A 12,522-nucleotide genomic window follows, 5' to 3' on the forward strand; every position below is an offset into this window, starting at 1 on the left:
TGGGTTTTTTTTTTCCCTCTGCCCCACATACCTTTGCTGCAGCAAGACAGATTACTGGGGTAAGTAAAGAGTGCTTTTTTTTCTCTTCGCTCTATGTCTTCTTGTTGCTGTCTAGCTATATAGGGTCAAAAAGTAGATCCCAGAACACTGCTGAGGAGCAAGAAAAAGAGCAGCAGGCAGAGACATGTTACTACACCTGTTGTACTGCTGCCTACTGAAACCTTCTAAAGCAGAGGTCTAAAGGAAGGAATTATGATTCAGATTAAAGACTTTGAAGCTCTTTACAGTAGACTTACTTTTTCATGTACCTTCATGTGCTATTGCTTACCCAAATTCAGATGTAGAAGCTTTCTGTGTTCCCAAGTATTGGAATGCCAAGCATGCTTTATTCCATTTGCTGGTGTATCTCCTCAGGGTTGCAAAAAAAAAAAAGATGTTTTAGAGATCTAAATATAAAGGAATGCAATTTTAATGCATTGTGTCATTAAGAAATTTAGGAGCTTTTAGACATATTCTGAAGTCAGTGGAAAATGAGATGCAGTGTTGCATTAGACATGTTTTTAGTATTTTCTTCTTTTTGTAAAAGCTGTAATTTTCAGAGTTTAGAGCCAATTTAATGTCCCTGGAGTTAGAGCTTTTTTGTATCCATTGTCCATTAGGTGAATTACTAAGCCAAGAATGGAATCCATTTATAATGTATAAAATACTGTAAAATGTCTTAAAAACAGTCAATGCAGGGAAAAAAGCACCAGGAGTCCATTAAATTTGAAGACAGTGAGTTCTGAGGTTCTTATAATCAGATAATGGGGTTTTGTGCCTTGATAAGAGACATTAGATATAGCAAGATTTATTTCAAAGTTTGAATTCAATAAATTTATACAGAAATAATGCAAAATGCAGTCTGTTTGACATCAAGACAGATTTCAAAGCAGTATTTTAAAAAATCTCCATTACTTCAGTAATATTGATTATGTTTTAATACAAATTAATAACACCTGAATTGATAGTGTCATTGTTACAGAGTTTAAAAAGATGTTTCAAAATCCACTGAAAACTTACCTTATCATGAGATCATAACTTGGACATAAAAGTATACTCTAGGCTAAACTCTTATCAGGGAAAATCACAGCTGCTGACATATTTGTTAGCAATTATAAGTGCATTTTCTCTTCAGAGAATTCAGACTTTAGAGAGCAACTTGCACTGTTGAAAAATAACTGAATATGAAAAGAATGACTGATTCAAAGACTTCCTGAAGAAGGTTTCATGTTTCACAGTGTCTCATTTAGGCCTACCCTTAGCTGTGCCATTCTGCACTGCTCACCCATGCTGAGCTCCTCAGCAGCGAGGAGGTGATCAGCAGGTACAGCATTGGCCACTGTCTGACTGGGTCTGGTCAATACAGAAGAGGTCCTTTGAAGTCATGCTATTCTCAGGATCAGTGGATTATTTGGCAGAGGAAGGATTTCCCAGATTGTTGTCTCCAAGTCAACAGCGGCAGAGGAAAGAAAGCTTCAGCAACACATACACTGAACAGGAGTGGAACACTTTCCAGATCTCTCAGGAGGACTGTAAGACATAAGGACAGGCTCCAGGTATTGGGCTTCAGTTTATTTTTATCCAGTGGCTAAAAACACACTAATAAGAGGTACCCTAAATAGGTTTTGCTGCACTACTGACTTTAATTTCTTTGTGATTTGGAGTGAATATTTTCAAGCTTTTGATTTTTTTTATGATATGTAGGAACTGAGACAATTCACAGAAAGCCACCAGGATGCAGACAGTGGATGCTTTCCAGGATCCAGAAGCCTCACCCAGAGCAAGATGATACAGCTGTCGTAGTGATCTTTTCTTCTCTGATCCTTTCTTCTCTGCCTCTCCCCTGGGATTTTTGTGTTAATTTACCATATTCAGTTCCTGCATTAGACAAAGTTTTGTTTCTTTATTTGACATTATCTTCTTCATCCGTACCTTACTCTGTACAATTTCTTTCTTCTTTATTTTTTTTAATTCCTTTATTCCTGGAGTAGGTTGCTATACTAGCAGTATTAATGTTACAGAATCATGATTTCTATGAAGCTTTTTGAATGCCCTTACACACATATTTACAGTTTTCTGTCTGCTTCAGAGCTCTTATGATGCAGTGGATAAATAACACACATAAATGTGGATTGGCCCAAGAGGTTTAAATGACTCCTTGGGGTTAGAATGAAATGCAAGTTAATGACATTCATGCATAGTAAAGAGTGTGAATTTTAGAAATCCTTTTCTGTACATGTATATATAACCCAACAACAGAGCTGCCAATTAAATAATGTGTGCCTCCAATGAGATTTTATTTACAGACAGCAGTTTGTGTTTGAATCTAGCACCTTTAGGAATCTACCTTCAACTATTTGGAATTAATTGGCATTTTATATGGTAAACTGGGGAGGTCTCAAGGACAATTGTGAAAATGGGGACACCACCAGTGGAAAGAATAGTGGTGACTCCCCAGATGACTGTGACACAGCAGTATTGTTATTTGTGATACAAAGCAAATACATCAGATAAGATACTTCCATTACAGGGAGAAGGATTGTAGTGACTATACACAGGCAACAGGGAGAATTTGTTTACATTTTCATTCTTTATGTAGTAACCGATGCCCATAAAACCAAATTGAACTGGTATATCTACAGAGAAAGGTTACGGCAAAGTTCAAAACATTGTTCGGTTAAAGGTGAAAGAAGGTTTTTCAGAAGACAAAATTAATTTCCCCAGATGTTTTAGATAGGTATTTTCTGGTTTATTTGTAGCTATTTTAGAAGTTGTGACTATTTGAACTACCTATTTACATGCTGAATATAGTTTGGAGCTTTTAAGACACAGCAGTAGAGGCAAGAGCCTTTAGAAGCTTTAAAATAAACTTTAATTATTTCTGAGAGAGATCAGTTGGTACAGTTGTCCATAACAGCAACATTCAGAGTGGATATTTTGGGAAGGCTTTACACCCTTTTGTGTATGTTTTCAGCACTGGATGTAGAATTAAGTACTAAGCCAGGGTTTAGTACTTCAGCTCTCTAGCCAGAGCCCTGAAAGCAGATTATAGGAGCTTGGAAAGTTACTGTCAGCTGTCCCTAAAAAAAAAAAAAAAGGACCAGGTGACATTTAGGTACAATGTGGGTACAAACAGTGTGCTCCACCTCCTCACTAGCTGTTGGAGACACAGTAACTACCTACAGCATCTTCACATATTCTGGGATCTGCCACACACCTTCCCATTAGGGGGTTCCTTCACAGTCTATACTTCCCAGATAGAAAAAAATAACATCTGTCTCTTTGAACATTGCTAATAACAGCTTTTAGATCTCTGTCATTCTTTTTTTATTCCCCTTTCAATTATATAAGGTGTGTTCTGAAGAATAGAGAGCAAAAAATGGAGAAAGCCATGATAATTCAGGCAACACTTGTGAATCATGGTTAACGTTTCTTCTATAATGCATGCTGTTTTCACACTAATGCTTTAACAGAACATTTTTAATTTGCTCTTATGATTGGGTTAGTTATACTATTTGTGCTACAATTTCATGTATTAAATTGGCCTGGATCAACAACCTTTCAATTAAGTGGCAAGTCTTCAGTAAGTCAAAATAAGTCACAATAGAGGCAGGAAAGAGTGTACTGTGCTTTTGACTCTGTTAATATAGCAAAAGGAAGATTCAGAAATTAGAATACGTCTGTAAAAACATTTAATTTTAGATTCTCATAGACATTGTGCTGATAGCCTCACACCTTATCTCTGAGTCTGGAGAACAGGCATGTCCTGTGGAGGGCATTATGCCAAGGGCTCATCAGTGGAGTACAAACCCCAGCTGTGCCTCAGAGAGCCACTGCCACCCCTCTCTCCCCTTCCTTCCCAGGACAGCACCAACAGCATAGTGAGTCACAGCTGGGAAGCTTCAGTGACAAACTGCAATATGTAGCATAGAGTAATGGTTGAACACTTGGAAATGTTAGCTGCAATGTAAATCCTTGCTTCTTGACCTTTACCGTTGTAAGGTACAGACCTCCAGGCACAGGTCTGCCTCCTGGGGCAGGAAGGCCTGGGGGTAGAGAGTTTCCAAAATGTTGGTGAGAGGGGAGATAAGAGTAGGACTTCTACCTCTTAATGTTAAATCTTTAGTAGCACAAGATTCTTAGCATTAGAAAACCATAGTTTGTAAGGCATACAAGACATTGCAAGGTAATGCATATACTATTTTCCTTTTTGAGAAGCAGAAGAAAAAGATAATGAACTACACACATTAGATATTCTTCATATAATTTGGTTACTCTGTTAAGATACTATGCTTCTGCAGTGCTGAAAATGCCATAAGACTCTCTGTAAATTATTGCTCAAAAGGTTTGGTACATTTAGATTATGTTTTATCTTCAAATCCAGTTGTGAACCTCACTGTCCTGGGAGACAAAACCGCAGACCTGACAGAACCTCAGTGTCCTAGGTGGTCTCAACTCATTCATGTAGGTGTTTGACTGATACTTTCTACAAAGATCTGTCAAGCCCACAGACAAAACATGTGGGAACAAATACATGAAACACAGTCTGAGTAAAATAAATAATATTATCATTTTTGTATGAAAGCAACATCAAGGCAGGTATATGTACAAGACTATACTTATTCTTTGTACTAGAGGTTATAGGTCTCTGTGGAAATGTTTCCCTTAACTTTTCGGTCGTGCTTTTTCGTCCCCAAGACTTTCTTCTTCAGTGTTCTTTGAAAATTCTGTCATGCTGGTATTTTTTTTCTGCTTTCCTTGTTTTCTTTCTTTTCACTGAAACAATATCCTCTTACAGGAGTAGGCTTCAGATGGAAGAAAATGAAGATTTGCCAGGATCCCTGTGACAAAATTGGAACAATTTCTGCCACTCAGTGTGGGCTTTAGAAGATCCACACCTCTTTTTTCTTTAATGTATAGCCTACTATTACTCTGCAGTGTATGGGAAGAAGTTATGCTACAAATTGAAAAATAGTACACCTGCTATAGAATCAAAAAAAAAATGTATTCATTAGTTTCAGAAGATATGCTGGGTTTGACTTTTTTTTGGGTAAAGGAGAACATGATGCTGGGTGTATGCATTTAGAGCACATGCAGAAGCAGATTCTCAGTGTTCAAAGCCTGATTCTTAGGTGTATGAAATTCTGTTTCTATTTGGTTTTCTGGCTAAGTTGTATGTGAAACAAACAAAAATGCAGTGTGGTAATCATTATGAGTGGTACATTCTTAACACTTGCCCCAGACGTAATTATCTAAAGAAAATGATCCTCCAAAACTAGTTACAACTGGGAAACTGAGGTAAGGAAAAATTGAACAATTCGCAGTTACTTTTAATTGCTGTTTGGCTCTACCACCATTTTTCAGATTCTCTTCTCTACTTCGTCATCTTTCAGGTAAATGAATCTGCTTGATCACCTTGATACAGTTACAAATGTTGTTTCACTCTGTTGAGAAGAGGCTGCATTTTGAAATTTAACTCAAAACTGTTTAGGAAACACATTTTGTGGCCTTAGAGTCAGGATAAGAAGGGCATAACTGTACCATCAGGTTAAGTAAATTTCTTCCAGATATAATTAAATTGGTTAAAATACAATTGCATAAGGTGTGAGTTTTGTGTAGGGGTCTTTTTTTATAACAGGTCACCTTTACTGCTGCTCCCATAATCTATACCAACACTTAAAGGATGACAGTGGGTCAATTGTTACATGATTGCTGTTATCAAGTAGAATAATAAACACATTTAAAATAAAAGTGAATTTTGCCCACAACAGACACGGATATAAATTGCAGTCTTTGGTTCCAATACCTAATCACCCTCTCAGTGAAGAAATTTTCCCTAATATCCAATGTAAACCTCTCTTCTCTTCTCTTCTCTTCTCTTCTCTTCTCTTCTCTTCTCTTCTCTTCTCTTCTCTTCTCTTCTCTTCTCTTCTCTTCTCACTTGTCATGGGTTGAGCAGTAGCAATCATTTTTTCTCCTTCTTGTAGCTGGTGCAGTGCTGTGTTTTGACGTCTGGGCTGGGAACAGTTGCTTGATAGCGAGCATGTTTTGAGGGTGTTTTTGTTTAAGGCCTTTTCTGAGCATGTGCTCCAGCCAGGTGGAGGAGGGGAGTCCGGGAGGAAGGAGAGACAGGACACCTGACCCAGGCTAGCCAATGAGGTATTCCATACCATAGCACGTCATGCCCAGGATGCATACTGGGAGAGAGAGAGCAGGAGGGGTGGAGCGCTGGAGGAAAATGGAGGAGAGAGCACGCGGTGCTCGGCCGGGCAGGGTGGAGTGAGTTATGGGTCAGTGGCTGGTGGGGTGTTGTATTCTTTTCGCTTGTTGTTTGCTGTATCATTATTATTTGTAGTAGTAATGGCAGTAGGGGTTTTGTGTTATGCCTTAGCTATTAAACCGTTCTTATCTCAATCCGTGGGGGCCACATTCTTTGGATTTTCCTTCCTAACTCTCCGGGAGTTGGAGGGCTTGGTTTAAACCACGACATCACTAAACAATCACAGTGCCTTCAGCTGTTCCTTACAGGACTTGTGCTGTAGACCCTTCAGTAGCCTCGTTGCTGCAGTCAACCCACTCCAGCACCTCATTGTCTCTCTTGTAGTGAGGGACCCAGAACTGAACACAGAATTTGAGGTGCAGTCTCATCAGTGCTAAGTACAGGGGGACAATCACTGCCACACTCTTGCTGGTACAGGCCAGGATGCCACTGGCCTTCTTGGCTGCCTGGGCACAAACTGCTCATGTTCAGCCATCAATCAGTACCCCCAGGTGCTTTTCCACTGAGCAGCTTTCCGGCCACTCTTCCCCAAGCCCACAGTGTTGCATGGGGTTGTTGTGGCCCAAGTGCAGAAACTGGCATTCTGTCTTGTTAAACCTCTTACCACTGGCCATAGCCCACTGATCCAGCCTATTCAGATCCCTCTACACAGCCTTCCTACCCTCCAGCAGATCAACACTCCTGCCCAACTTGCTGTCATCTGCAAATTTACTGAGAGCGAACTCGATCCCCTCATCCACATCATCAATGAGGATATTAAACTGCACTGGCACTAACACTGAGCTCTGAGCTACACCACTAGAGACTGGGGGCCAGCTACTTGTGATGCCATTTACCACCACTTTTGGAGTTTGGTTATCCAGCCAGTTTTCAGCCTAGTGAAGAATATACCTATCCAGGCCATGAGCAGCTAATTTCTCCAGGGAAAGCTAGCAGACAGTGTCAAATGCTCTTCTAAAATCCAAATAAATAGGATCCACAGCCTTTCCCTCACCTTAATCTTATTAGCAGGTTGCTTATTACTACAGCTACATTTTAAGGATGAATGAATGATCAAAAATCATGTTGGTTCACTGTATTTGACTTGAAAACAAAAATCTCAAACGAGCATTCACACAGTCACTGGAACTATGGGAGAGATCTGCTACACAGACGAGTTATACCAGCATATGTGAGGAAAACTGGGGAATAGAGACTGCTATTAAAGCTTTAGGAATGAAAGAGTAGAAAAATAGTTTAACAGTTGTAGAGTTACTGTAACGAAATAGTAATAGCTGTAGCAGTACTGTGTTTTAAAAATGCCTACATCCTGCTACAGGGTAAAATGCTAAATGCAATGAGTTTTGCAGCTATGCTTTTCTGAAAATTTAAAATGTTTTCATTTCTGTAATATCAATAAGTACCTTCTTTAACCCTCTAACGTCAATTATGTTAGTAGGGAGGAAAAAAATTACCTTCTAGACCAACTTCTAGACTTCTTAGTTGTCTCTGCCCAGTGTCCTGTGTTCAAATATGACTAGCAGTTGATGCTTTGACGAATATTAAAACTGGGTAAAGAAATAGTGATGTTTTATTCAGTAAATTCTACCAGATTCTATCAAACTGCAGCTTGGGGACCTCCTAATCTAAAGGTAGCATCTGCATATTTGTTTATAACAGTGTTTTGACTTTTTTGCATTAAATTCTTTAATCACTTTTTCACCATAATTGTATTTTAAGCATCTCTTTAGGCAATGTCTGGTGGCAGAATTCCACAAGTAAATTGTGTGTTATGAAAAGGTGAAAACTTTTGCCTGGTTACAACATATTATTTCAAAGTTGTTTTTTTTTTAACAAAATACCCAAGCCAAAAAACAAACCAGGTTTTTCCTGATTCTTTTATAATGAGAAGTGGTGCTTAGTAATTCTTCTATTACATTCTCTGTGCGTTAATTTAATCAGCTTTTATAATGGCGTCCTGATGGCTGCGTGCATTTCGAAATGCCTAATTTATGTATTTTATGTCATGAGGAGACATCTCAGGTTGCTGATCATGTTTACTTTATTTGGTGTCATTTCCTGTTCTACTATGTGCTTTAAAGGAGAAATATAGGACCACTACACATTCAACTCTACATTCAACATGTGACCTTGCCAAGGATTTATAAACACATTTTCTGTTCACGTCTTAATAGTCCCAACATTTTGTTTGCTTGTTTGCTTGTTACAGAGCACTGAATTGGCATTCTTAGAGATTCACCCAGAATGACACTGAATGCTAACAGCCAATTCAGAAGCCATCATTGCATAAGATTTCAACATTGTTCCAATCATTCTTTGTTACAGGTGGAAATACTTATATAAACAAAAGTAGTTGCAACTATTTTGAAACTTTTTAATTGATTATTTGATCCCCATTGAAATTAAGGTAATTAGAAAATAAGGATCATAGAATTTTAGACTATTTCAAGTTGGAAGGGATCCATAAGGATCATTGAGTACAACTCCCAAGATACTAAAGTTACAATGACTTTCTGCTTTTAAAAGCAAGTTAAAATTTATTTTTTTGTAGTAGTCCAACTGTTTTTTAGTTATGCTGAAAAAATACAGGCTAACCAGCTTAGAATCTGTATTATCCACAGCTTCTTTTTAATTTTGTGATAGTGGAAATAAAGTGCTAAATTTGTGTTGACAGTGGTAACTGCAGAAAACAAATCTCTATTGAGGCATATAAATTTCTATTAATTTGCTTTCAGAGGCTACAGCATTTTGGCTTTGTCTGTAGCAAGATCAATGTTGTTGTTAAAGAACATCAGATGAACTTTGGATAGGACAGATAAACCTCCAATTTAAGAAGAATTTGATATGTGATATGGAATATCCAATACACATTAAAAGCCTATTGTCAACACCTGGTCTTAGGAAATTTTATATCAGGTTATATCCCTTTGGTTTTCATTCTCAGTGCCAGCATGAAGGTCTCTAGGACTTTTCTTGCTCTACAGCATTTTCTTTTCAGGTAAATGATCAGTAAAATCATGCAAGGGTTTCTGTTACTGCCCACTCCTTTTTTTGATTGAGACCTTTGGCTCCTGCTGTGACAGAAAGTCCTAATGTTCTGGAGATCATAGGAATAGTGAAGCTAAATTCAGTGAATTAACTAATCAAGATTGAATTTAAGTATATGTGCAGCATTTTTATTGGACTAGAGCCTGCATTCTGAATAACAAAAAAGAGAGTGTGGACTAGAGAGCTACAGAGGTATTTAAAATATGAAAATATTATTTTTTTTTCACTGAAAAAAATCATAATTTGCATGATTGCACACAGTCTTGTTGCTGTTCTTTGTGATCCAAATCATGTTGGCAACTGGCCTATTTAATGCAACACAAACTTCAACACATTTGACTGTGCATGTACACCATGCATTCAGCTGTACCAGACTTCAGCATATGGGAAGATCAAAATTAAAACTAAAACTGACTATAAAGAGAAATTGATGTAAATTTAAGGAAGTATGGTAGAGAAATTAATTCTGCTACAGCTAAAATAGTTAAAATATGAGCATGGCAGATAAAAACTTGCCTGACATTACTGTTACATGACATTCAAAATTTAGTCGTGGGCTTGGTTTTCTAAAGTCTTGGGAATTTGGGGCAAATTCTTCTAGCACTATGGATAAGTTTTCTTGGAAAGCCTGAACATTTGCAAGAATCTGGGGGAAATAAACATGTATCTAATACTTTCAGATACTTAACAATTGTAGAAGTGCAATGAATTAATAGACATAGTTTTATCATCCATGGATTATTCTATAAGTTTGTTCTAGAATTATTTCTATAGGTATTCTATATGGTTTTCATTACTTGCGCAGGCAGACATAAATTAACTTGCAGAAGTACTTTAGTGACCAACATTGTCAGTGAGAAAGAGATGTGGGGCAATATATTTTCAAGACATAAAAATAACACACAGACAATTATTTTCTTCTATCAGGTATTTAATGTTCACTGATAGTAATTTTATAATCTCCTCGTCTCTTTCAAATGTTTGCCAGTTATTGAATAGTTACCATTATATTTTCCCCATGATTGAATAAGGACTTTCAGGACACTGTTATAAGGTTGCAAATTACATCAACCATAAATTTTATGTTATTTTACAAGCATAAGCATCTTTTTTTGCTAAACTCAGTTATTTCACTGGACAAGGAATACTTCATGTCTGAAAAAAAAGTACCAATGTCAGGTAAACATGCAAAAAAATGTGTGTGCTGAATGAGGCAGCTTGTATGTGTCTATTGCAAGTGCTAGGAAATGTTACTTTGCTCTTCCTTGGTTACTGTGGGTTGAGATCTCACTTTGCTGCAGTCATTGAAGGTAGTACAGAAATTAAGTGATGATTATTGTGACTCAGCTGATGAGTGGTAACTTGCTAAGCCAACATAGCCTGTTGGTTCAGCTGAGCATAGTAGGCAGAATAATGCCTTTGTTTATTTTCAGAAATTTAAAACTATTTAAGATAATATTTTTAAAAACTACCTACAAAAAATAAATAAAAAAAAAGGAGGGAGGGGGTTGAGATTTGAAGGCTGGCTTTGCAAATCCCTCTTATGTAGAGCTTTTATCAAAAGGAGGAAATAAGCATTTTGAATGCCCCCTTGATGCCTTCCTGCTCTGCCTTGCTCCCAGTAAGACTACATGATCCCGTGGCCTGCAAGTGAACAGTGAGCTTATTTAATTTAATTAGAAATATAAACTGTATACCTGTCTTTAACTCTACCAAGAGTAAAACCACAGCCTTGTCATTAGACAGCTGTGAAATCGGTACCCTGACACTAGGCACCTGTCAACAGTCCTTCCCAGGTTAATTATACGAGATCCTACTTATTTCTGAATCATGTGCAGTAACACATTGTGCCCTTCTTCTCTTTCTTCTTGCTCTTTCCCCTTCCCTCTTTTGTTGCCTCTCCCTTTTATTGAAATGGTATCTCAAGAACAAATTGCCTCCTTTGTCTGAAGCCTGGTTGCTCACAGTGGGGCTCTTGATCTGAGCAAACCTGGAGATGTCAGGCTGTATAAACACTTGGGGAAAGATATGTTTCATAAAGGTTCCTGCTCTGTAAAATTATATGCTATTTCAAAATGCTTTGCCACATTTAAAACTGTAATTATACCCTTCTCCTTAATGACTGACGTAGCATATGTTTACCCATGTTTTAGCTGACTTATGACAGTACACAGAAGCACATTGTACATTTGGTAGCAACTGCTAAAAGATGATGGGAACAACATCTGAACCTGTCTGTTAACACTGTGTTCAAGTATTTTTGGACACAAAGTATACCTAGTGCCAGTGCTCTTCCCGCACCTGCCATTCCTCTGCATAACAAATTATATTGTCCCTCTTAACTCTAGTCTGCAATTCGTGTAAGCTTAGCCCTTCTAATCTTGTTTCATTATATTTTATTTTCTTATTTGTTTTTTTGTTTGATTACTAATTTTTCCTCAGTATTTTTTGTATGCTTATTTGGTTGTGGTGGAAGAAGGTGGCAGAAATCTTAGTTGAAATGTTGTGCCTGTATAGTGGAGCCGACTTTCAACATGGAATAAATTTTAATAGATTGGCTTTAAAGAATGGGCTGGAACAGAGGTTTAGTAACAACATTATAGAGCATTTCAACTGAATGAAAATTATTATGCTTTACTTTCTGCTATAGGTGGTTATGAATAGATGGGGTGGCTGGTTCCAGCCTGACTGCCAGCAACCAAACATTGCTGTCACAGCCATTGCTACTTCCTTGGCAGTTCTGAATGTGGATTGAAAAAGACTTGACCTCTTTGATCTTCCAAAGTGTGTAGGATGCTCCTTTGCTGACTGCTGTGGAGCTGCTGTCAGGTTGCTCAGTCCTGGGAGCAACCAAAAGCAAGATTTTGGCAAGCTGGGGAGGAGCACAGAAGCAATGAATGCAGAGGTGCCTAAGCCACACTGCCAGAAAACTTGTAAGATGCAGATGTAAGTGGAACAGGGCACTTGTTTCATACTTTGTAAAAAAGACACTGAGCAAATATAGGACCATATGGTCTCTCAGTCTTTGGGCCTCCAGGGTTGGGAGATCTACTGAGAAGGGAAGTTCAATCTCTTAAGGGAGAAATTGCCTTGCTCCCCTTAACAGCTGTTCTTCTGGCATTTCTGAAGCATGCACTAGAGAAAGTAGAAAAAAA

Source organism: Melopsittacus undulatus, chromosome Z (assembly GCF_012275295.1).
Source record: "Melopsittacus undulatus isolate bMelUnd1 chromosome Z, bMelUnd1.mat.Z, whole genome shotgun sequence".
Lineage (NCBI taxonomy): Eukaryota > Metazoa > Chordata > Aves > Psittaciformes > Psittaculidae > Melopsittacus > Melopsittacus undulatus.